General features: G+C 49.7%; 1 pseudogene; it reads right to left on the reverse strand.

Annotated features, from left to right (window-relative positions):
- Positions 1 to 5,722: 5,722 nt before the first annotated feature.
- LOC123995852 lies at positions 5,723 to 20,647 on the reverse strand (annotated as a pseudogene).
- Positions 20,648 to 25,598: the final 4,951 nt, after the last annotated feature.

Raw genomic sequence — 25,598 nt, forward strand, 5'->3', positions numbered from 1 at the left:
TGGATACAGTATGTAGGTCTACCTGGTCACTGTATTGTTCTCTTATGGAGACCAGAGGTTGTAGTGACTGGATTTAACCAGTCAGAACTGTGTGGTTAATTCTTATGGAGACCAGAGGCTGTAGTGACTGGGTTTAACCAGTCAGCAAATGAAATGAAGCTTTTCATCCTGGTGCAGAATAAACCAGGGCAGAGTAGCACATCTGGGTTCAAACACAATACGATATCATTACCAACACTATTCCATATCATTACCAATACTTCAGCTGTGACTGAGTTTGGAACTAAAAGTGTAAACCCTGCCTATCTGGCACAAGCAAACATTGTTAAACAATTTAATGGCAATCCACTCAATTAGTATTTGGTAGCATGTAAACTGACCAACTGGGAATGTGATGAAAGAAATAAAAGCTGAAATAAATCTTTCTCTCATATTATTCTGATATTTCACATTCTTAAAATAAGGTGGTGATCCTAGTTGGAAACACAGAACAATCTAGAATGTCATTTTATGCTGTAGAATATAGATTTCCCTATACTGGAAATAAGGGGCCTAGCCCGAACCATGAAAAACTGCACCAGACCACCAAATCTTACAGTTGGCATTATTCATAAAGGCAGGTAGCGTTCTCCTGGCATCCACCAAACAGATTCGACCCTTGGACTGCCAGATGGTGAAGAGTGATTCATCGCTCCAGGGAACATATTTCCACTGCTCCAGAGTCAATGGCGGCAATCTTTACACCACTCCAGCCAACGCTTGGCATTGAGAATGGTGATCTTAGGCTTGTGTGTGGCTGCTCGTCCATGGAAACCCATTTCATGAAGCTCCAGTCAAACTGTTATTGTGCTGATGTTGCTTCCAGGGGCACTTTGGAACTCGGTAGTGAGTGTTGCAACCGAGGACAGACAATGTTTACGTGTTACGTGCTTTAACACTCAGCGGTCCCGTTCTGTGAGCTTATGTGGCCTACCACTTTGCAGCTGAGCTGTTGTTGCTCCTAGACGTTTCCACTTCAAAATAACAGCACTTACATTTGAGCGGGGCAGCTCTAGCAGAGCATACATTTGACGAACTGACTTGTTGGTAAAGTGGCATCCTATGACGGTGCCACGTTGAAAGTTACTGTGCTCTTCAGTGAGGCCATTCTACTGCCAATGAGATTGCATGGCTGTGTGCTTGGTGTTATACACCTGTCAGCAACAGGTGGGGCTGAAATAGCCGAAACCACTCATTTTAAGGGGATTCACTATATACACACATAAAAGTATCTCAGTAGTCAGCAGAATCACCCATTTGTATGGTTTAAATAACATGGGTCATATCTGAGTGGTGTAAATTGATATTTAGGTAGACTTCCACATTTGAGTTTTTATTTAACCTTTATTTAACTAGGCAAGTCAGTTAAGAACAAATTCTTATTTACAATGACGGCCCTACCCTGGCCAAACCCGGACAACGCTGGGCCAATTGTGCGCCGCCCTCTGGGACTCCCAATCACGGCCAGATGTAATACAGCCTGGATTACAAACCAGGGACTGTAGTGACGCCTCTTGAACGGAGATGCAGTGCCTTAGACCGCTGCGCCACTCGGGAACAACCCAGCCTCTAGAACAACCCAAACCATGAAGACTGCTTCATTGAAGACTGAGCTTGTCAAATGTGGAGGGCAGGGCTGTCCAACCCTGTTCCCGGAGACCTACCCTCCTGTAGGTTTTCACTCCAACCCTGTTCCCGGAGACCTACCCTCCTGTAGGTTTTCACTCCAACCCTGTTCCCGGAGACCTACCCTCCTGTAGGTTTTCACTCCAACCCTGTTCCCGGAGACCTACCCTCCTGTAGGTTTTCACTCCAACCCTGTTCCCGGAGACCTACCCTCCTGTAGGTTTTCACTCCAACCCTGTTCCCGGAGACCTACCCTCCTGTAGGTTCACTCCAACCCTGTTCCCGGAGACCTACCCTCCTGTAGGTTTTCCTTTCAACCCCAGTTGTAACTAACCTGATTCAGTTTATCAACCAGCTAATTATTATAATCAGGTGTGCTAGATTAGGGTTGGAGTGAAAACCTACAGGACAGTAGATCTCTAGGAACAGGGTTGGAGTGAAAACCTACAGGACAGTAGATCTCTAGGAACAGGGTTTGGAGAACCCTGGTGTAGGGGAATCTCTCTTTATCACGGTGTGGATACAGTATGTAGGTCTACCTGGTCACTGTATTGTTCTCTTATGGAGACCAGAGGTTGTAGTGACTGGATTTAACCAGTCAGAACTGTGTGGTTAATTCTTATGGAGACCAGAGGCTGTAGTGACTGGGTTTAACCAGTCAGCAAATGAAATGAAGCTTTTCATCCTGGTGCAGAATAAACCAGGGCAGAGTAGCACATCTGGGTTCAAACACAATACGATATCATTACCAACACTATTCCATATCATTACCAATACTTCAGCTGTGACTGAGTTTGGAACTAAAAGTGTAAACCCTGCCTATCTGGCACAAGCAAACATTGTTGAAGTCTTTGAACCCAGGTCTGTCGAGTAGAGACCAATCATGAATCTCTCCCCGTTTCCCTGCAGAAATCCACCATTGACATGTAATTAAATAACATGAGATCTGGAATGAAGTCTCCCTCCCCGTAGGTCTCCTCTTGGTGGATCCGGAGCAGTTGGTATCGTCTCAGGAAGTTACACTTTTACAACATGTCCTCCTCCAATCAGAAGCAGTATAACATGTCCTCCTCCAATCAGAAGCAGTAGAACATGTCCTCCTCCAATCAGAAGCAGTAGAACATGTCCTCCTCCAATCAGAAGCAGTAGAACATGTCCTCCTCCAATCAGAAGCAGTAGAACATGTCCTCCTCCAATCAGAAGCAGTAGAACATGTCCTCCTCCAATCAGAAGCAGTAGAACATGTCCTCCTCCAATCAGAAGCAGTAGAACATGTCCTCCTCCAATCAGAAGCAGTGCATGACGACCGAACTCTATGTATTCTGAATATGTTTGAGTCTAAGTTCAAAACAGTTGGAGGATGTGAAGTGAAGCTTCAATTGTTTCACTAAAAAGAAATGACGATGTATTTGACACCTATGTGTTGTAAATAGTTATAATTGTTCTATTACAAAACACACGACACTAGCAGTTTAAAAAAATTACAATTCCAGAAAGTGTGCTTTCATCCACAATTGTTATTTCATTTTACAATCATTAACAAGACTATTGTACACTTCTCTACACCTGCGTATCGTTTCCCCAAAGCTTGTAAAAAGCAGATAAAACATCCAACGTTATTCATACATTTTTTTGGGGTTGTTTTTTTAGCAATGTATTTTTTTGTGTGTCATTTACATTTTTCACAGAGCAACTCGGCAAACAGTGGAACAAAAGCATTGATAGTGACGGGTCAGTGCAAAACACCTGCATTTTAAATCAGAGAGAAAGATCGAGAGAGAGAGGAGGGGAAGAGAGAACTGCCATTTCTCTGTTGTTGTTGTTGAAAAAGCACAATGTCTGTATTCATAAAGGGTCTCAGAGCAGAAATGCTGATCTAGGATCAGTTTAGTCTTTTAGAACTTAAATCAACAAGCTTCAAGAACACAGGTGGGACTCCTACCGAGAAGCTTCAAGAACACAGGTGGGACTCCTGCCGAGAAGCTTCAAGAACACAGGTGGGACTCCTGCCGAGAAGCTTCAAGAACACAGGTGGGACTCCTGCCGAGAAGCTTCAAGAACACAGGTGGGACTCCTGCCGAGAAGCTTCAAGAACACAGGTGGGACTCCTGCCGAGAAGCTTCAAGAACACAGGTGGGACTCCTGCCGAGAAGCTTCAAGAACACAGGTGGGACTCCTGCCGAGAAGCTTCAAGAACACAGGTGGGACTCCTACCGAGAAGCTTAAAGAACACAGGTGGGACTCCTACCGAGAAGCTTAAAGAACACAGGTGGGACTCCTACCGAGAAGCTTAAAGAACACAGGTGGGACTCCTACCGAGAAGCTTAAAGAACACAGGTGGGACTCCTACCGAGAAGCTTAAAGAACACAGGTGGGACTCCTACCGAGAAGCTTAAAGAACACAGGTGGGACTTCTACCGAGAAGCTTAAAGAACACAGGTGGGACTCCTACCGAGAAGCTTAAAGAACACAGGTGGGACTCCTACCGAGAAGCTTAAAGACAGGTGGGACTCCTACCGAGAAGCTTAAAGAACAAAGGTGGGACTCCTACCGAGAAGCTTAAAGAACACAGGTGGGACTCCTACCGAGAAGCTTAAAGAACACAGGTGGGACTCCTACCGAGAAGCTTAAAGAACACAGGTGGGACTCCTACCGAGAAGCTTAAAGACAGGTGGGACTCCTACCGAGAAGCTTAAAGAACACAGGTGGGACTCCTACCGAGAAGCTTAAAGACAGGTGGGACTCCTACCGAGAAGCTTAAAGAACAAAGGTGGGACTCCTACCGAGAAGCTTAAAGAACACAGGTGGGACTCCTACCGAGAAGCTTAAAGAACACAGGTGGGACTCCTACCGAGAAGCTTAAAGAACACAGGTGGGACTCCTACCGAGAAGCTTAAAGACAGGTGGGACTCCTACCGAGAAGCTTAAAGACAGGTGGGACTCCTACCGAGAAGCTTAATGAACACAGGCCAAGAAAAGAGCTGGATGATGGAATCAAAGGGCTTTCACCACTTCACCACCACAGAAGAAGAAGCAGTACCAAGGGCGTGGACACATGTCCATACAACATGTACATTAGTTTATCAACAATAAAGAAAGATCAGGGTGTTCTTTTCTTCTTTCTCTAAAGTGAAACAAAATGAAGCCTTCAGAGACGGATCACCCCATCATGCACATTATCCTCACATCTGGGGTATGAGTGTTTAGGATTTAGAATTTAGTACGGTCTGTTGGTTTGTGTTCATTTGAGAGAGGTGGGGACAGTGTGTGAGTGTGTATTTCACACTAGTGTGTTAGAAGTCCATCTGCTACTTTGTAGAAAGACTGAGGAGAGGCAGATTCATTCCTTCCATGTTCTCTTCATCACTCAGAGGTCTCATATGGATGGGTCAGGAGGGGGGGTCAGAGGTCTCAGGGGGTCTCATATGGATGGGGTCAGAGGTCTCACATGGATGGGTCAGGATGGGGGGGGGGGTCAGAGGTCTCACATGGATGGGTCAGGAGGGGGGGGTCTCATATGGATCAGAGGTCTCATATGGATGGGTCAGGAGGGGGGGTCAGAGGTCTCATATGGATGGGTCAGGGGGGGGAGGTCAGAGGTCTCATATGGATGGGTCAGGGGGGGGTCAGAGGTCTCATATGGATGGGTAAGAAGGGGGGGTCAGAAGTCTCATATGGATGGGTCAGGAGGGGGGGAGGTCTCAGAGGTCTCAGAGGTCTCATGGATGGGTCAGGAGGGGGAGGTCTCACATGGATGGGTCAGAGGTCTCATATGGATGGAGGTCTCACATGGATGGGTCAGGAGGGGGGGTCAGAGGTCTCACATGGATGGGTCAGGAGGGGGGGTCAGAGGTCAATGAATGAATATATTACAGTATAAAGAATGGTATATAAGCACATTGTTCCATAGAGGGAGAAGTGTAGTGAGTAAAGTGGATGACGACTCAGAGGGAGAACAGCAGTCTTCATGTCATAAGGAGGGAGATGAGGGGAGGCAACAGTCCTGGTTGCTTAAGGGGGGGAAAGAGGGAGGATGGGGTAAGTTGGGACGTGGGGGTTAAGCGGATGAGCAGCAGCCCCCGCGGCCGTGGCGGCTTGAGGGTCATCGTCCACGATCTGTACCCCCCTTCGTGATGTCGTTGACTGGCTGGCTCCGTTACCCTTCGCCCTCTCCTCTGCTTGGGCCGTCTCCATCATTCCTGTCAACGAGAGGGAGACGAGAGGGAGAGTCAGTACTGCGGGGAGACGAGAGGGAGAGTCAGTACTGCGGGGAGACGAGAGGAGAGTCAGTACTGCGGGGAGACGAGAGGGAGAGTCAGTACTGCGGGGAGACGAGAGGGAGAGTCAGTACTGCGGGGAGACGAGAGGGAGAGTCAGTACTGCGGGAGACGAGAGGGAGAGTCAGTACTGCGGGGAGACGAGAGGGAGAGTCAGTACTGCGGGGAGACGAGAGGGAGAGTCAGTACTGCGGGGAGACGAGAGGGAGAGTCAGTACTGCGGGGAGACGAGAGGGAGAGTCAGTACTGCGGGGAGACGTACTGCGAGGGAGAGTCAGTACTGCGGGGAGACGAGAGGGAGAGTCAGTACTGCGGGGAGACGAGAGGGAGAGTCAGTACTGCGGGGAGACGAGAGGGAGAGTCAGTACTGCGGGGAGACTGAGGGAGAGTCAGTACTGCGGGGAGACGAGAGGGAGAGTCAGTACTGCGGGAGACGAGAGGGAGAGTCAGTACTGCGGGGAGACGAGAGGGAGAGTCAGTACTGCGGGGAGACGAGAGGGAGAGTCAGTACTGCGGGGAGACGAGAGGGAGAGTCAGTACTGCGGGGAGACGAGAGGGAGAGTCAGTACTGCGGGGAGACGAGAGGGAGAGTCAGTACTGTGGGGAGACAAAGTCCTACCAACAAAAGCTGAAAGTCCTTACAACCAAGAAAAGCCAAACATCCTACAAACAAAAAGCTTTATAAGTCCAATCTACAAAATTCAGAAGTCCCACTACTTGGTCCATTATAATATAATCGTTTCAAGTATTTTATTTTTGTCTGAACCCGGAGCCATTCCATTCATCATCACTATTCCATAACATGTGAGAACGGCTGCTTACTTTTACACAAGTCAAGGAAGAGTTCCTCTATCCCCTTGTTTAGTTTGGCTGATGTGTGATAGTGTTTTGCCCCCACCGACTCTGCATACCTGTGGAGGAGAGGAATCCACAGAGAAACACACACCGATCCGTTAGAACCAATCACCATTCCATTGTCAACACAATTGAATGGTGATTGGTTAGTTATCAATATTCCGACCAAATCACCATTCAATTCAACGTTCACATAACAAAAGAAGGCTGTGGACTTCATGTTTAGACAACGTTATGAAAAGGTATTGCCAAAGCAGTACAGCACCATAAGCTGACAAGACTGAACACCCCCTGCTGTACAAGGTCTCTCTACGGTACAGTTACAGGAGAAGAGGGACAAAACGAACCCTTCTGCCTCTTCAACTGATACATGTCTCTCCTTCTCCAGATCTACTTTATTACCTAAAGAGAAGAACACAGAGGATGTATTAGTTTAGAGATCACATACGGTATATTTAAACATTAGCACCACCAACTGTACGTCTAGTTGATCGAAGGCACACTTTATTTAACCAGGAAGAGACCATGGAGGTTATAACCCTCTGGGGGCGTGACTGCAACAGTTACGTTTATCTTGACAGCGTTAGTTTAACTCATGATCTACAATGCAGAAGTCAATGACCACCACACACAATTACACCAAATTGCATTTTTGATTTTTGTTCAATGTGCACACACACACACACACATACATACGTGTGTGTACACACCCTGAACAAAAATATAAAATGCAACATGTAAAGTGTTGGTCCCAACAGCTGAAATTTACATTTACATTTAAGTCATTTAGCAGACGCTCTTATCCAGAGCGAAAATAATGCAGAAATGTTGCATACTGACAAAAAGTGTATTTCTCTCAAATGTTGTGCACAAATGTATTTACATTCCTGTTAGTGAACATTTATCCTTTTCCAAGATAATCCATCCACCTCACAGGTGTGGCATATCAAGAAGCTGATTAAACGCCATGATCATTACATAGGTGCACCTTGTGCTGGGGACAATAAAGGGCCAGTCTAAAAAGAATTGCAGTTGTCACACAACACCACAGAAGTTAAGGGAGCATGGAATTGGCACCAAAGCCATTGCCAGGGGATTGAATGTTCATTTCTCTACCATAATTTCTGTCTGTAATAAAGGCCTTTTGGGGGGAAAAAATATTCTGATTGCTCAGTGGGTGGGCCCGGCTTCCAAGTGGGTGGGCCTACACCCTCCCAGGCCAACCTATGGCTGCACCCCTGCCCAGTCATGAGAAATCCATAGATTAGGGCCTAATGCATTCATTTCAATTGACCAAATTCCTTATATGAACTGTAACTCAGTAAAATCATTGCATTAATATTTTTGTCATTTCCCCCCCTCATTTTTGTGAGGAAAATACATTTCCCACAGCAGTTAGTCTAGTTAAGATGAGATCCTATAAAATCAGTTGACCAATATGTGATTATTATTATCTGAGCCTGCAGGTCATCTATGAACATTGTAACATCTTGGCCACGTTCAGTTATAATCTCCACCCGGCACAGCTAGAAGAGGACTGGCCACCCCAGATAGCCTGGTTCCTCTAGGTTTCTTCCTCGGTTCTGACCTTTCTAGGGAGTTTTTCCCTAGCCACCGTGCTTCTATATCTGCTTGCTGTTTGGGGTTTTAGGCGTTTTAGAGTTTCTGTAAAGCACTTTGTGACATCGGCTGATGCAAAAAGGGGCTTTATAAATACATTTGATTGACCAATATATATATATATATATATATATATCGGCTGATATGAGTCTTTTACAAAAATATTTGTATCTTTATTCCACAGCTAAAGCGCAGATATTATATAGATAGAATAAACAAATCCGTCTGAAGAGGGCGCTCTATGGACTGCTCACTGAGCATCATTCAGCCCTACGTCACAATGTGAGAAACAGTAACCATGGTGACTTGACAGTGAGTAGTTTTCCACAGCCAGCGACAGCATAGTTGAATAAGTAAATAAAGTACACTTCACCAAGTAAGCAGCCCTGTCCTTATCACACCTTTCACTTCGTTAACGTTCGCCTAGCTAGCCAGCAAGGTAGTTAAGCCTAGCTAGCCAGCAAGGTAGTTAAGCCTAGCTAGCCAGCAAGGTAGTTAAGCCTAGCTAGCCAGCAAGGTAGTTCGCCTAGCTAGCCAGCAAGGTAGTTAGCCTAGCTAGCCAGCAAGGTAGTTAAGCCTAGCTAGCCAGCAAGGTAGTTAAGCCTAGCTAGCCAGCAAGGTAGTTAAGCCTAGCTAGCCAGCAAGGTAGTTAAGCCTAGCTAGCCAGCAAGGTAGTTAAGCCTAGCTAGCCAGCAAGGTAGTTAAGCCTAGCTAGCCAGCAAGGTAGTTAAGCCTAGCTAGCCAGCAAGGTAGTTAAGCCTAGCTAGCCAGCAAGGTAGTTAAGCCTAGCTAGCCAGCAAGGTAGTTAAGCCTAGCTAGCCAGCAAGGTAGTTAAGCCTAGCTAGCCAGCAAGGTAGTTAAGCCTAGCTAGCCAGCAAGGTAGTTAAGCCTAGCTAGCCAGCAAGGTAGTTAAGCCTAGCTAGCCAGCAAGGTAGTTAAGCCTAGCTAGCCAGCAAGGTAGTTAAGCCTAGCTAGCCAGCAAGGTAGTTAAGCCTAGCTAGCCAGCAAGGTAGTTAAGCCTAGCTAGCCAGCAAGGTAGTTAAGCCTAGCTAGCCAGCAAGGTAGTTAAGCCTAGCTAGCCAGCAAGGTAGTTAAGCCTAGCTAGCCAGCAAGGTAGTTAAGCCTAGCTAGCCAGCAAGGTAGTTAAGCCTAGCTAGCCAGCAAGGTAGTTAAGCCTAGCTAGCCAGCAAGGTAGTTAAGCCTAGCTAGCCAGCAAGGTAGTTAAGCCTAGCTAGCCAGCAAGGTAGTTAAGCCTAGCTAGCCAGCAAGGTAGTTAAGCCTAGCTAGCCAGCAAGGTAGTTAAGCCTAGCTAGCCAGCAAGGTAGTTAAGCCTAGCTAGCCAGCAAGGTAGTTCGCCTAGCTAGCCAGCAAGGTAGTTCGCCTAGCTAGCCAGCAAGGTAGTTAAGCCTAGCTAGCCAGCAAGGTAGTTAAGCCTAGCTAGCCAGCAAGGTAGTTAAGCCTAGCTAGCCAGCAAGGTGTAGTTAAGCCTAGCTAGCCAGCAAGGTAGTTAAGCCTAGCTAGCCAGCAAGGTAGTTAAGCCTAGCTAGCCAGCAAGGTAGTTAAGCCTAGCTAGCCAGCAAGGTAGTTAAGCCTAGCTAGCCAGCAAGGTAGTTAAGCCTAGCTAGCCAGCAAGGTAGTTAAGCCTAGCTAGCCAGCAAGGTAGTTAAGCCTAGCTAGCCAGCAAGGTAGTTAAGCCTAGCTAGCCAGCAAGGTAGTTAAGCCTGGCTAGCCAGCAAGGTAGTTAAGCCTAGCTAGCCAGCAAGGTAGTTAAGCCTAGCTAGTTAAGCCAGCCAGCAGGTAGTTAAGCCTAGCTAGCCAGCAAGGTAGTTAAGCCTAGCTAGCCAGCAAGGTAGTTCAGCCTAGCTAGCCAGCAAGGTAGTTCGCCTAGCTAGCCAGCAAGGTATTTAGCTTAGCTAGCCAGCAAGGTAGTTCAGCCTAGCTAGCCAGCAAGGTATTTAGCTTAGCTAGCCAGCAAGGTAGTTCAGCCTAGCTAGCCAGCAAGGTATTTAGCCTAGCTAGCCAGCAAGGTATTTAGCCTGCATCTCAATGCCTAAGTTGTGAACAGTGCAGTTTCAGATTGACTTTGAGACCTTCTTGTTTATTAGTGTACTTGTGGTGTTTCAGCACAGACACCTCTGCATTCTTATGCACTGCCATAGATGGGTACAACTTAAATATTTGTCTAAGGTGGTAAACTGAACAACGGTTTTGTATTTGCTTTCGTATTTATTTAGGATATAGTAGCTTTTTGGTGGTTCTCTTGTAAACAACAAATAAAATGTTCTTAAATTATGTGTTATTTTTAATTGTTCGTTTAGAAATCATAATTTTGAGTATCTGTTAAACCTTTAGAAAACAATTTGTGAGAAAAGGTGTGTTTTTCATGCCACATCTAAAAACCAATATCAAAATCGGTGACTTTTGCCTCCCTAAAATCAGTATCGGACCCACAAATCTCATACGGGTCTGGCTCTAGTTAAGATATCACATAAATATTGAGGAGGATGTCACCGCAACAATGTCAATGATCTACTCCGTGCAACTCGTCCTGCATTTGAAAGACTGAACGTCAGGGTTGAAAGTTGTAGGCGTTGACATTTCAGAGGGAGAGAACAGCGGGATGTGTCTGGAGCACATTGAGCTGTCCGACAGATGGTCTTATGTGACTGAAATTGGGAGGCAAGAGAATATCAGAGACAAACAAACTATATTCTAGACTCCCTCCATCCTGGCAACATATTAAGAAATGATTAGGATTTCTTTTCAATTGCAGTGCCCCGTAACTAAACTAAATTCTCCACGCCACTTTTTTAAATTATTTTTTAAACCTTTATTTAACCTTTATTTAACCAGGCAAGTCAGTTAAGAACAAATTCTTATTATCAATGACGGCCTAGGAACAGTTAGGCAGAACGACAGATTTGTACCTTGTCAGCTCGGGGATTCGAACTTGCAACCTTTTGGTTACTAGTCCAACGCTCTAACCACTAGGCCACCCCTCGCCTCTAGCAACCCCTAGGCGCCCCCTAACCACTAGGCCACCCCTAACCACTAACCAACCACTAGGCCACCCCTAACCACTAGGCCACCCCTAACCACTAGGCCACCCCTAACCACTAGGCCACCCCCTAACCACTAGGCCACCCCTAACCACTAGGCCACCCCTAACCACTAGGCCACCCCTAACCACTAGGCCACCCCTAACCACTAGGCCACCCCTAACCACTAGGCCACCCTAACCACTAGGCCACCCCTAACCACTAGGCCACCCCTAACCACTAGGCCACCCCTAACCACTAGGCCACCCCTAACCACTAGGCCACCCGCCCCTAGGCCACCCCTCCCCTAGGCCACCCCTAGGCCACCCCTCGCCCCTAGGCCACCCCTCGCCCCTAGGCCACCCGCCCTAGGCCCCCCTCGCCCCTAGGCCACCCCTCGCCCTAGGCCACCCCTCGCCCCTAGGCCACCCCTCGCCCCTAGGCCACCCCTCGCCCTAGGCCGCCCCTCGCCCCTAGGCCGCCCCCGCCCCTAGGCCACCCCTCGCCCCTAGGCCACCCCTAACCACTAGGCCACCCCTAACCACTAGGCCACCCCTAACCACTAGGCCACCCCTAACCACTAGGCCACCCCTAACCACTAGGCCACCCCTAACCACTAGGCCACCCCTAACCACTAGGCCACCCCTAACCACTAGGCCACCCCTAACCACTAGGCCACCCCTAACCACTAGGCCACCCCTAACCACTAGGCCACCCCTAACCACTAGGCCACCCCTAACCACTAGGCCACCCCTAACCACTAGGCCACCCCCTCGCCCTAACCACTAGGCCACCCCTCGCCCCTAACCACTAGGCCACCCCTCGCCCCTAACCACTAGGCCACCCCTCGCCCCTAACCACTAGGCCACCCCTCGCCCCTAACCACTAGGCCACCCCTCGCCCCTAACCACTAGGCCACCCCTCGCCCTAACCACTAGGCCACCCCTCGCCCCTAACCACTAGGCCACCCTCGCCCCTAACCACTAGGCCACCCTCGCCCCTAACCACTAGGCCACCCTCGCCCCTAACCACTAGGCCACCCTCGCCCCTAACCACTAGGCCACCCCTCGCCCCTAACCACTAGGCCACCCTCGCCCCTAACCACTAGGCCACCCCGCCCCTAACCACTAGGCCACCCCTCGCCCTAACCACTAGGCCACCCCTCGCCCCTAACCACTAGGCCACCCCTCGCCCCTAACCACTAGGCCACCCCTCGCCCCTAACCACTAGGCCACCCCTCGCCCCTAACCACTAGGCTACCCTACCCAAGATTGATCCATTTACAGGGTGAAATGTGATAAACTATAAAAGAAGTGTTGAAAAGTGAAAAGTTTGCTATGGTCTGCAATAACTTACCTACTATACATAAACAAATCTCATTCCCCAACATTTTCCTCAATTCTTTGACCCAGTTTTTCACCTACAAAGCAAAGACATTACATTTCAGATCGATTTACAGTTCAAGAAAAGAACATTTCAACATTAGAACACAGAGACACCGATGCAAATTAAATATGAATATCAAAAGAAACCATTTTCCATAATCATACATCTTGACATTTCTATGTAACTCATTTTTGAAATGATGTTCTTCTCTCCAGAGGCTGTGTTCCTAATAGCACCCCGTTTCCCTATGGGCCCTGGTCAAATGTAGTGCACTGTATAGGGAATTAGGGTGCTCTTTGGGACACGGCTCTCCGCTGTTCTCCCCGAGGAGATCATAGCCACCTTCTGGAAAGAGTCCTCATCTGTGATGTCATAGACCAATATGGCTCCGTTGGAGTCTCTGTAGTAGATGGGACCTAAGGCGTGGAAGCGCTCCTGACCTGCTGTATCCTGGGGTAGAGCGAGAGAGCGAGAGAGCGACAGAGAGACAGAGAGAGACAGAGAGAGACAGAGAGAGACAGAGAGAGACAGAGAGAGACAGAGAGAGACAGAGAGAGACAGAGAGAGACAGAGACAGAGAGAGAGAGAGACAGAGAGAGAGAGAGAGACAGAGAGAGAGAGAGAGACAGAGAGAGAGAGAGAGACAGAGAGAGAGAGAGAGACAGAGACAGAGAGAGAGACAGAGACAGAGAGAGACAGAGAGAGAGAGAGACAGAGAGAGACAGAGAGAGACAGAGAGAGAGAGAGAGAGAGAGAGAGAGAGAGAGAGAGAGAGAGTCCACTGTTCAAGCCTCTGGAAAAAGACTGTTTGACATGGACAGTGACTCTGGCTACAGTTTGGTGGCGAGAACAACATTACACACCAGGAAGAAACACCTGCAAGCCAGACTGATTCAGACAAATAATGTCAACGATGCATCTCTCCCTGCCTGCAACAGACTGACTCAAATCAGAATGGATGCCGGATTCCTGTTCCTATTGCATCAAATGAGGCAGGACCATATGTTATAGGACAGAGAGATCACTGCAGGACCATATGTTATAGGACAGGGGGAGATCACTGCAGGACCATATGTTATAGGACAGAGAGATCACTGCAGGACCATATGTTACAGGACAGGGGGAGATCACTGCAGGACCATATGTTATAGGACAGGGGGAGATCACTGCAGGACCATATGTTATAGGACAGAGAGATCACTGCAGGACCATATGTTATAGGACAGAGAGAGATCACTGCAGGACTATATGTTATAGGACAGAGAGAGATCACTGCAGGACCATATGTTATAGGACAGGGGGAGATCACTGCAGGACCATATGTTACAGGACAGAGAGATCACTGCAGGACCATATGTTATAGGACAGGGGGAGAGAGATCACTGCAGGACCATATGTTATAGGACAGAGAGAGAGATCACTGCAGGACCATATGTTACAGGACAGAGAGAGAGATCACTGCAGGACCATATGTTATAGGACAGAGAGAGAGAGATCACTGCAGGACCATATGTTACAGGACAGAGAGATCACTGCAGGACCATATGTTACAGGACAGAGAGAGAGAGAGATCACTGCAGGACCATATGTTACAGGACAGAGAGAGAGAGAGAGATCACTGCAGGACCATATGTTACAGGACAGAGAGAGAGAGATCACTGCAGGACCATATGTTACAGGACAGAGAGAGAGAGATCCCTGCAGGACCATATGTTACAGGACAGAGAGAGAGAGATCACTGCAGGACCATATGTTACAGGACAGAGAGAGAGAGATCACTGCAGGACCATATGTTACAGGACAGAGAGATCACTGCAGGACCATATGTTATTGGACAGAGAGAGAGAGAGATCACTGCAGGACCATATGTTACAGGACAGAGAGATCACTGCAGGACCATATGTTACAGGACAGAGAGAGAGAGATCACTGCAGGACCATATGTTACAGGACAGAGAGAGAGAGATCACTGCAGGACCATATGTTACAGGACAGAGAGAGAGATCACTGCAGGACCATATGTTACAGGACAGAGAGAGAGAGATCACTGCAGGACCATATGTTACAGGACAGAGAGAGAGAGATCACTGCAGGACCATATGTTACAGGACAGAGAGATCACTGCAGGACCATATGTTACAGGACAGAGAGATCACTGCAGGACCATATGTTACAGGACAGAGAGATCACTGCAGGACCATATGTTATAGGACAGAGAGATCACTGCAGGACCATATGTTACAGGACAGAGAGATCACTGCAGGACCATATGTTACAGGACAGAGAGAGAGAGATCACTGCAGGACCATATGTTACAGGACAGAGAGAGAGAGATCACTGCAGGACCATATGTTACAGGACAGAGAGAGAGAGATCACTGCAGGACCATATGTAACAGGACAGAGAGAGAGAGAGATCACTGCAGGACCATATGTAACAGGACAGAGAGATCACTGCAGGACCATATCATTTCTTCGAGGATTAACAGGAAGTCAAAGCAGATTAAGGGATCTACATCCTGTTCCCCATATGAGCTCTGGTCAAAAGCAGTACACCATGTAGGGAACAGGATGCCAGGGACCATATGAGGACCCAGAGGAGTTACACGCAGAGACAGAGAGACAGAGAGACAGAGAGACAGAGAGACAGAGAGACAGAGAGAGAGAGAAGGCCTTACCCAGATGGCCAGGTTCACCCTCTTCCCTGTGATGTTGAGCTTCTTGGTGAGGAAGGACGCCTGGAAGAGACAAAACACATTAGTCTTGTGTCTGGAGAAACACACACAGTAACAGGCCCTGACACAGTATTAACTAGATTCAGCTCCTAGCAACAAGGTGAAGAAACACGTACGACTCAGGGAGGAACAGGGACAGCCATCAGCTGAGACACGGGCCCTGGTGAACAGGGACAGGCATCAGCTGAGACACCGGCCCTGGTGAACAGGGACAGGCATCAGCTGAGACACCGGCCCTGGTGAACAGGGACAGGCATCAGCTGAGACACGGGCCCTGGTGAACAGGGACAGGCATCAGCTGAGACACGGGCCCTGGTGAACAGGGACAGGCATCAGCTGAGACACGGGCCCTGGTGAACAGGGGCAGGCATCAGCTGAGACACGGGCCCTGGTGAACAGGGACAGGCATCAGCTGAGACACGGGCCCTGGTGAACAGGGACAGGCATCAGCTGAGACACGGGCCCTGGTGAACAGGGACAGGCATCAGCTGAGACACGGGCCCTGGTGAACAGGGACAGGCATCAGCTGAGACACGGGCCCTGGTGAACAGGGGCAGGCATCAGCTGAGACACGGGCCCTGGTGAACAGGGGCAGGCATCAGCTGAGACACGGGCCCTGGTTGGGACAGAACAGGGACATCAGCCATCAGCTGAGACACGGGCCCTGGTGAACAGGGACAGCCATCAGCTGAGACACGGGCCCTGGTGAACAGGGACAGCCATCAGCTGAGACACGGGCCCTGGTGAACAGGGACAGCCATCAGCTGAGACACGGGCCCTGGTGAACAGGGACAGCCATCAGCTGAGACACGGGCCCTGGTGAACAGGGACAGCCATCAGCTGAGACACGGGCCCTGGTGAACAGGGACAGCCATCAGCTGAGACACGGGCCCTGGTGAACAGGGACAGCCATCAGCTGAGACACGGGCCCTGGTGAACAGGGACAGCCATCAGCTGAGACACGGGCCCTGGTGAACAGGGACAGCCATCAGCTGAGACACGGGCCCTGGTGAACAGGGACAGCCATCAGCTGAGACACGGGCCCTGGTGAACAGGGACAGCCATCAGCTGAGACACGGGCCCTGGTGAACAGGGACAGCCATCAGCTGAGACACGGGCCCTGGTGAACAGGGACAGCCATCAGCTGAGACACGGGCCCTGGTGAACAGGGACAGCCATCAGCTGAGACACGGGCCCTGGTGAACAGGGACAGCCATCAGCTGAGACACGGGCCCTGGTGAACAGGGACAGCCATCAGCTGAGACACGGGCCCTGGTGAACAGGGACAGCCATCAGCTGAGACACGGGCCCTGGTGAACAGGGACAGCCATCAGCTGAGACACGGGCCCTGGTGAACAGGGACAGCCATCAGCTGAGACACGGGCCCTGGTGAACAGGGACAGCCATCAGCTGAGACACGGGCCCTGGTGAACAGGGACAGCCATCAGCTGAGACACGGGCCCTGGTGAACAGGGACAGGCATCAGCTGGGACACGGGCCCTGGTGAACAGGGACAGGCATCAGCTGAGACACGGGCCCTGGTGAACAGGGACAGCCATCAGCTGAGACACGGGCCCTGGTGAACAGGGACAGCCATCAGCTGAGACACGGGCCCTGGTGAACAGGGACAGCCATCAGCTGAGACACGGGCCCTGGTGAACAGGGACAGGCATCAGCTGAGACACGGGCCCTGGTGAACAGGGACAGGCATCAGCTGAGACACGGGCCCTGGTGAACAGGGACAGGCATCAGCTGAGACACGGGCCCTGGTGAACAGGGACAGCCATCAGCTGAGACACGGGCCCTGGTGAACAGGGACAGGCATCAGCTGAGACACGGGCCCTGGTGAACAGGGACAGCCATCAGCTGAGACACGGGCCCTGGTGAACAGGGACAGCCATCAGCTGAGACACGGGCCCTGGTGAACAGGGACAGCCATCAGCTGAGACACGGGCCCTGGTGAACAGGGGCAGGTATCATCTGAGACACGGGCCCTGGTGAACAGGGACAGGCATCAGCTGAGACACGGGCCCTGGTGAACAGGGACAGGCATCAGCTGAGACACGGGCCCTGGTGAACAGGGACAAACATCAGCTGAGACACGGGCCCTGGTGAACAGGGACAGACATCAGCTGAGACACGGGCCCTGGTGAACAGGGGCAGGCATCAGCTGAGACACGGGCCCTGGTGAACAGGGACAGGCATCAGCTGAGACACGGGCCCTGGTGAACAGGGGCAGGCATCAGCTGAGACACGGGCCCTGGTGAACAGGGACAGGCATCAGCTGAGACACGGGCCCTGGTGAACAGGGGCAGGCATCAGCTGAGACACGGGCCCTGGTGAACAGGGGCAGACATCAGCTGAGACACGGGCCCTGGTGAACAGGGACAGCCAACAGCTGAGACACGGGCCCTGGTGAACAGGGACAGCCAACAGCTGAGACACGGGCCCTGGTGAACAGGGACAGCCAACAGCTGAGACACGGGCCCTGGTGAACAGGGACAGGCAACAGCTGAGACACGGGCCCTGGTGAACAGGGACAGGCATCAGCTGAGACACGGGCCCTGGTGAACAGGGACAGCCATCAGCTGAGACACGGGCCCTGGTGAACAGGGGCAGGTATCAGCTGAGACACCGGCCCTGGTGAACAGGGACAGGCATCAGCTGAGACACGGGCCCTGGTGAACAGGGACAGGCATCAGCTGAGACACGGGCCCTGGTGAACAGGGACAAACATCAGCTGAGACACCGGCCCTGGTGAACAGGGACAGACATCAGCTGAGACACGGGCCCTGGTGAACAGGGGCAGGCATCAGCTGAGACACGGGCCCTGGTGAACAGGGACAGGCATCAGCTGAGACACGGGCCCTGGTGAACAGGGGCAGGCATCAGCTGAGACACGGGCCCTGGTGAACAGGGACAGGCATCAGCTGAGACACGGGCCCTGGTGAACAGGGGCAGGCATCAGCTGAGACACGGGCCCTGGTGAACAGGGGCAGACATCAGCTGAGACACTGGCCCTGGTGAACAGGGACAGGCATCAGCTGAGACACGGGCCCTGGTGAACAGGGACAGCCAACAGCTGAGACACGGGCCCTGGTGAACAGGGACAGCCAACAGCTGAGACACGGGCCCTGGTGAACAGGGACAGGCATCAGCTGAGACACGGGCCCTGGTGAACAGGGACAGGCATCAGCTTTTATTATTATTCGACCATGCTGGTCATTTATGAACATTTTGGCCATGTTCTGTTATAATCTCCACCCGGCACAGCCAGAAGAGGACTGGCCAACCCACATAGCCTGGTTCCTCTAGGTTTCTTCCTAGGTTTTGGCCTTTCTAGGGAGTTTTTCCTAGCCACCGTGCTTCTACACCTGCATTGCTTGCTGTTTGGGGTTTTAAGCTGGGTTTCTGTACAGCACTTTGAGATATCAGCTGATGTACGAAGGGCTATATAAATACACTTGATTTGATCAGCTGAGACACAGGCCCTGGTGAACAGGGACAGGCATCAGCTGAGACACGGGCCCTGGTGAACAGGGACAGGCATCAGCTGAGACACGGGCCCTGGTGAACAGGGACAGGCATCAGCTGAGACACGGGCCCTGGTGAACAGGGATAGGCATCAGCTGAGACACGGGCCCTGGTGAACAGGGACAGGCATCAGCTGAGACACGGGCCCTGGTGAACAGGGATAGGCATCAGCTGAGACACGGGCCCTGGTGAACAGGGACAGGCATCAGCTGAGACACGGGCCCTGGTGAACAGGGACAGGCATCAGCTGAGACACAGGCCCTGGTGAACAGGGACAGACATCAGCTGAGACACGGGCCCTGGTGAACAGGGACAAGCATCAGCTGAGACACGGGCCCTGGTGAACAGGGACAAGCATCAGTTGAGACATTTGACTACATCAATAAGTAATCTTGGCCATGTTCTGTTATAATCTCCACGCGGCACAGCCAGAAGAGGACTGGACACCCCAGTTTTCTTCCCAGGTTTTGGCCTTTCTAGGGAGTTTTTTGGAAGACCGTCCCCCTTTTAGGCCAGTTATCTACCTGGAAAACCGTCCCCCTTTTAGGCCAGTTATCTACCTGGAAATCTACCTGGAAAACCGTCCCCTTTTAGGCCAGTTATCTACCTGGAAAACCGTCCACGTGGGGAACACGTTCCTTCTTAATGTAAAGTAAGAACTACACCATATACTTTGACAACTTTAGTAAGTTAAGTCATTCTGTTCTCATCCACAGTAATGATCTGGTTCTAAGCATCTCTGTTGCGGTAACATCGTCATCTCTCCATTCTCTTCCTCATTAAGACATAAAGAGATTCCATAATGGAAAGAGCTCTGATGAGAAATGCAGGCGGAATAGGAAGACAGTTGAATGGGTGTTCTACTCAGGAAAGGCTAGGCAGTAACTTTATAATTCACCCGACCGTCAGAGGAACGATTACCAGAAAGGAGATCTTCATTTCTTTCTCAGACTGACATCTCAGCACCTGCCTGCCTCGGAGCTTTAGATTTTTACAAGAACTGACAGTTGGAGAGAGTGAGAGAAACAGTGAGAAACAGATAATGAGTTTTAAAATAGCTCAAAACAGCATGAAGATACAACAACATCTGCTAATGTCATTAAGGCCCAGCCAGATATACTAGGCTATCTGAGGACACATTGCATCACCACTCTCAGTCCACAAGCACATGATCACAATCACTTGTTGCTCAGCAGGGTTCTAGAATTCCAGTCAGTCCCCTGTATCCACGGTAACCAGATAGTACAGCAGAACAGTCACGTAGTCTAATCCAGGAATACCTGAGGATCCTGATGGGATTTCTAGGTCTTGTTAAAACACTGGGGAGCAGTGGTGCTAGCTGCGTCACTACAGACCCCGGTTCGATTCCAGGCTGTGTCGCAGCCGACCGCGACCCGGGAGACGGCGCACAATTGGCCCAGCGTCATCCTGATTAGGTGAGGGTTTGGTCACATGGGCTGTCCTCGTCCCATCACGCTCCTCGTGGCGGGCTGAGGGAGATGCACGGTTGTCAGCTGTACGGTGTTTCCTCCGACACATTGGTGCGGCTGGCTTCGGGGTTAAGCGAACATTGTGTCAAGAAGAAGTGCGGCTTGGCGGGGGTCGTGTGGGAAGACCCGCGGCTCTCGACCTTCGCCTCCCCGAGTCCGTACGGGAGTTGCAGCGATGGGACAAGACCAACTACCAATTGGCACGGGCCATGGTTAAATTGGATAGAAAAAGGGAAAAAAGAAAAAAAAATCTAATTAAAAATACATTGGGGAGCATTTAGATGTAGTTTTTATTTGGATACAGATTCCTAACCAATGAATGTCAGGGAAAGTAGTCTGAAGACGAAGCCTACTGTGTGAGGTATGACAGCCAGGGTCAAGTATTGACCATCAGTGTTCAGTTCATACACGCAACACCTCTCAAATGTTGACCTGTCGCTATGGTTTTCCTTTCTGCAGCTGTAAAGACAACACAGACCAGGCCATTTCCACACGCTTCACCCAGGCATCCAGATGCCCAGTTAGGGTAGAGACATGTTCAAGATGTGCCTTGGTGGAGGAGGGCAGAAAGACCGACTCCCTGCCCCACAACTAAACCAGTTACCTCCAAGGTGTGAACTCAGACAACATACCACATCACAATCACAGGCAGACTTTCTCCAGCAGGAGGGTATTTTTACCCAGCATCCTTAGCCTCTAGAACTGACGAGGATCTATAGTTGGCTCTGGGCAGAGCTAATGGCCTGGATGTCTGCCTGGAGCCTCGGTCTCTCAGCCAGGACCAGCCCATTGATGACTGAGTGACCAATAAAAAAGCTTTTGTCTGCTCTGAAGAGGTGGAGACTAACAGAGGAATAAATAAAGTGCCCTGAGGAGAATTGGGGTCAGAGAGACACAGAGAGACAGAGAGACAGAGAGAGAGACAGAGAGACAGAGAGACAGAGAGACAGAGAGACAGAGAGACAGAGAGACAGAGAGACAGAGAGACAGAGAGACAGAGAGACAGAGAGACAGAGAGACAGAGAGACAGAGAGACAGACAGAGACGCAGAGAGGCAGAGAGACAGAGACAGAGAGACAGAGAGACAGAGAGACAGAGAGACAGAGAGACAGAGAGAGAGAGAGAGAGAGAGAGAGAGGGATGAGGTGAGACCAGGGTCGGACCTCTTATCAGGCAAGATTGACAAGGTCGACATTTTCTGAGCTCAACTGACCAAGACGCATTCCCCAACAACACATAAAACCTCACATAATTCTGCCCAAAAACAATGACAATTTCTCTCAACCAGTGGCATATTGGCTTTTTTAGGTGAGCGCGGATGTCGCCCGGTGATAAGAAGTGCCCACTTTGTCAAAGGCAGGGGCATAAAATATTTATCTTGTCCATTCCCAGCGTGCTGTTGGAGAGATCGGTCGTTGCAGCTTTCCACCAACACCACGACAAAAAACAAACGAATCTAACATCAATCATGTAGCAGATATAGGATACGGTAGAAAGAGTATGTGGCCTGTTCTGTAGCCTTCAGGCTGGAGATAAAATGGACGACAAAGTAACGAGACTGAAACTTTTAGAAATCAGTGGTTTCAAGTTTTGTATCTGTACATTTTTTTTTACGAGCTGATCATAGCGAAAAAGAAAATACTTGTGCATTTCTCGCTGTGTAAACAACATTACAAATAGACTCAGGATATATCTCCTCCTGATAAAGTCAGGTTGCTGATATTCAGAGTTTAAATAGCCAGATTGATTAGTCACAGGAATCAGGACTAATGAAGCCAATGCAACGACCTGTTTTTACAGACGGTGGGCCTAACACACGAATGAGCATTCATAACATTCCACATGAGCATTCACACACGGATGGGCATTCACATGAGCATTCACACACAGGTGGGCATTCACAACATTCACACACAGATGGGCATTCATAACATTCCACATGAGCATTCACACACGGATGAGCATTCATAACATTCCACATGAGCATTCACACACAGATGGGCATTCACATGAACATTCACACACAGATGGGCATTCATAACATTCCACATGAGCATTCACACACAGATGGGCATTCACATGAGCATTCACACACGGATGGGCATTCATAACATTCCACATGAGCATTCACACACAGATGGGCATTCATAACATTTCACATGAGCATTCACACACAGATGGGGATTAATAACATTCCACATGAGCATTCACACACGGATGGGCATTCATAACATTCCATTGAGGGCCGATGTCACAGTACATGTTCTGTCCCACTCGCCCCTACCTGGGCTCGAACCAGGGACCCTCTGCACACAGAGACAACAGCCACCCTCGAAGCATCGTTACCCATCGCTCCACAAAAGCAGCGGCCCTTGCAGAGCAAGGGGAACTACTACTTCAAGGTCTCAGAGCGAGTGACGTCACCGATTGAAACGCTATTAACGCGCACCACCGCAAACTAGCTAGTCGTTTCACATCGGTTACGCCGACATGGTAGGTTACACCCCAGTAAGCACGGCTCTTTTTGTGCTGTACGGGACCGCAGTCTTTTTGTTGTGTTTTACAAATGGTAGTCCTATCACATACAGCGCATTCAGACCGCTTGACTTTTTCCATACTGTTGGGTTACAGACTTGTTCTAAAATGGATTCAATTGTTTTCTCCCCCCCATCAATCTACACACAATACCCCATAATGACATCACAATACCCCATTATGACAAAGCAAAAACAGTTTGACATTTTTTGCTAATTTATTTATATATATATATATATATATATATATATATCACATTCACATAAGTATTCAGACCCTTTACTCAGTACTTTGTTGCGACACCTTTGTCAGCGATTACAGCCGGTGTAGGTAGTCATCGTAAATAAGAATTTGTTCTTAACTGACTCGCCTAGTTATATTTTAAGATATTTATTTTATAACTTCCAGGCAGACTTTAATTTGCATTGGTCTCCTATAGCAAACTAGGCAAGGAGAGGGGAGAGGTGAGGAAGTGAGTCAGAGACCTTTCAGACAGCAGGTATGACTACAGCAACCCAAAGAAACAGTTGTTCTCCAAGGGAGCAGAACCAGAGTCTAACTCGCTGCCAAATTGATGGTTTAACACATTCATGAATCTGTGGCTCTGTCGGCAGACGGCCAGGCTGTGGATCTGTGGATCTGTCGGCAGACGGCCAGGCTGTGGGCCTGTGGATCTGTCGGCAGACGGCCAGGCTGTGGGCCTGTGGCTGTGGGCCTGTGGATCTGTCGGCAGATGGCCAGGCTGTGGGCCTGTGGCTGTGTCGGCAGACGGCCAGGCTGTGGGCCTGTGGCTCTGTCGGCAGATGGCCAGGCTGTGGGCCTGTGGATCTGGGCCTGTGGATCTGTCGGCAGACGGCCAGGCTGTGGGCCTGTGGCTCTGTCGGCAGATGGCCAGGCTGTGGGCCTGTGGCTTTGGGCCTGTCAACCCCCGTTACATCATGAGAGCCTGTCAACCCCCATTACATCATGAGAGCCTGTCAACCCCCATTACATCATGAGAGCCTGTCAACCCCCCATTACATCATGAGAGCCTGTCAACCCCCATTACATCATGAGAGCCTGTCAACCCCCATTACATCATGAGAGCCTGTCAACCCCCCATTACATCATGAGAGCCTGTCAACCCCCCATTACATCATGAGAGCCTGTCAACCTGACATCAATACCTCCCATTACATCATGAGGGCCTGTCAACCCCCCATTACATCATGAGAGCCTGTCAACCCCCCATTACATCATGAGGGCCTGTCAACCTCCCATTACATCATGAGGGCCTGTGAACCTGACATGAATACCTCCCATTACATCATGAGGGCCTGTCAACCTGCCATTACATCATGAGGGCCTGTCAACCTGACATTAATACCTCCCATTACATCATGAGGGTCTGTCAACCTCCCATTACATCATGAGGGCCTGTCAACCTCCCATTACATCATGAGGGCCTGTCAACCTCCCATTACATCATGAGGGCCTGTCAACCTCCCATTAATACCTCCCATTACATCATGAGGGTCTGTCAACCTCCCATTACATCATGAGGGCCTGTCAACCTGACATTAATACCTCCCATTACATCATGAGGGCCTGTCAACCTGACAGTAATACCTCCCATTACATCATGAGGGCCTGTCAATCTGACATTAATACCCCCCATTACATCATGAGGGCCTGTCAACCTGACATTAATACCTCCCATTACATCATGAGGGTCTGTCAACCTCCCATTACATCATGAGGGCCTGTCAACCTGACAGTAATACCTTCCATTACATCATGAGGGCCTGTCAATCTGACATTAATACCTCCCATTACATCATGAGGGCCTGTCAACCTGACATTATTTAGGCTATTTCTTTCCATGCAAATCCCTTGGTGTGTGAATCTTCCTGAAATAGCAGCTAGCTCTAACAGGAAGCCTCCTGGCTGCAACACCTCCTGCATCACGTCACACCCCTTGGGTTCAAGCGCTGTTTGAAATCGTTTCCTTTAAAAAAAAAAGGAACAATTCACCCATTTTGAATGTTATATCTCTGAGCTACGTTCAATCTATTCCAGGGGTCATAAGAAGTGCACTATATAGGAGATATGAGGGGCCATTTGGGATGCAAGCCCCTCTCCAGCATAGCCTCGCTCGCCTCTGTAGCCTGGATCCATCTAAAGGTAGTATTTTAATGCATTTCCTGGCATGCTTCCTGGCATCCAATCACAGCGCAGGAGGCAAGGAAATTAACATACAGAGGGAGTGTAAGAATAGCTTCTCTCAGGGACTGTTAGTGATATCACTGTATGGATGGAGTATTACAATAGCTTCTCTCATGGACTGTTAGTGATATCACTGTATGGATGGAGTATTACAATAGCTTCTCTCAGGGACTGTTACTGATATCACTGTATGGATGGAGTATTACAATAGCTTCTCTCAGGGACTGTTAGTGATATCACTGTATGGATGGAGTATTACA

The sequence above is a fragment of the Oncorhynchus gorbuscha genome, linkage group LG14 (assembly GCF_021184085.1).
Source record: "Oncorhynchus gorbuscha isolate QuinsamMale2020 ecotype Even-year linkage group LG14, OgorEven_v1.0, whole genome shotgun sequence".
NCBI classification, from domain to species: Eukaryota; Metazoa; Chordata; class Actinopteri; order Salmoniformes; family Salmonidae; genus Oncorhynchus; species Oncorhynchus gorbuscha.